The sequence below is a fragment of the Oryzias melastigma genome, linkage group LG15 (genome assembly GCF_002922805.2).
Source record: "Oryzias melastigma strain HK-1 linkage group LG15, ASM292280v2, whole genome shotgun sequence".
Taxonomy (NCBI): Eukaryota; Metazoa; Chordata; class Actinopteri; order Beloniformes; family Adrianichthyidae; genus Oryzias; species Oryzias melastigma.
In genome coordinates, this window is record NC_050526.1 from 7,181,522 (window position 1) to 7,183,104 (window position 1,583).

The 1,583-nt window shown below is 41.1% G+C and overlaps 1 protein-coding gene across 2 annotated transcripts in view; it reads left to right on the forward strand.

The window, feature by feature from the left end:
- Window positions 1-1,583, forward strand: part of si:dkey-191g9.5 (rap1 GTPase-GDP dissociation stimulator 1) — a 32,710-nt gene that overhangs the window by 14,335 nt on the left and 16,792 nt on the right. The gene's annotated exons all lie outside the window — the stretch shown is intronic.

A 1,583-nucleotide genomic window follows, 5' to 3' on the forward strand; every position in this document is an offset into this window, starting at 1 on the left:
GGGCCAGACCTTCAGTGCTTTCAGCTATCAATTTCAACATCTTCAGCTGCAAAATTCAGCTTACAACATTCACACTAGTATTATCACAGGCAGTGCTATATATCTAGTTCCTAATTATGTTAAAAAGTTACAGTTTTAAAGTTATAAAAATGTAGTTATAGAGTGTTCAATAAATGTTTATCCTGTTCGGCCCACGACTTAAGGTGTGTTTTGGATTTTGACCCCTTGTGTGATTGAGTTTGACACCCCTGCCATATGCCATTTCAAAGAAGAACCATGTTCAGTATTGTAACATTTGATATATATACTTTTTTTTTCTTGATTAAAGTTTCAACTGTACACATCATAATATTTCATGCTAACTTACAGCATGAGGTCAAGTAGGACTTTTGCATGTTTATGAGAAAGTCTAAATACTTCAATGGCACAATTTTACACATTTCATCAAAGTTGTGAGGTGTTAGTCTGGAAAGAACTCATAACCTGGTGAAAAAGTAACTGTCCATCAGTACTAATGAACCATTGTGTGTAACTCCATCTGTCTCCGGTTCTGGAGGAGTTTCAATTATTTGAAACCTCACCCCCTCCCAGATATAGACCTGGACACTGATGCACCACATCCATGGCCTCCTTCTGGACATGGTATCCATGGAAACGATGAGAGCATGCAGCTGCAAGTGTGTTTACTTTTGCCCCAGCAGCCTCAAAAATCAGTTCATGTTTGTCAAACAAAGACATTATTGTCATGACTTAAGGCTAATGTTTCCTTCAAGGAGTGACATTTATGATAAAAAACAAAAGCTGTCCAATGACTGACCATCACATGAAGCCCTCAGGCTCTCCCCTGGAAAATGACCCTCTCAGTTCTTTAAACAGATCTTTCCCAGTATAGGTCAGTCAGTCCTGGTCATCACTAACAAAAGTCTGTCATCTGGTGTGGTACCTTTGAGCTTACTACATGCCGTTGTTCAACCCCAGCTGAAAAAACAGGTCTAGAGGATGCAGTGCTGGACAACTTTAAGCCCATCTCTAAACATATTTTTTTATCAAAAGTTTTGGTGAGGGTCCATCCATCCATCTTCATCCATTCATCCGGGACCGGGTCGCGGGGGCAGCAGTCTAACCAAAGATGCCCAGACTTCCCTCTATAACAGGGGTAGGCAACCCTGGTCCTCGAGAGCCACCTTCCTCCATGTTTTCCAACATACCCTACTATGGCATGTTCTTATTGGCAGGACAAACCTGAAGCAGGTAATTGTCATGAGTCCCTACTCATGACTTTTAAACCACATGGGGCCCACTTGGCCTTGCGTCTTTGTTTGACACTCAGGATTAAAGGTGATTCGTGGTATAAACTATCAAATCTTGAGAGCGGCTGTGTTTGCAGCTCACTGTTTCCCCAGGGTATGGGTCAAATGTGGAGAACACATTTCAAACACCTAGATGCATGACAGATAATGGGACTTTACATTCACTTTAGGATGTCTTCATGACATCAAAGATAAGATGGCTCTCAGCTTTTTGAGTTTTTTATGACCAAAACAGAAGTGATGATATTTGGTCTAATGTCTGAAGAGGTGTGT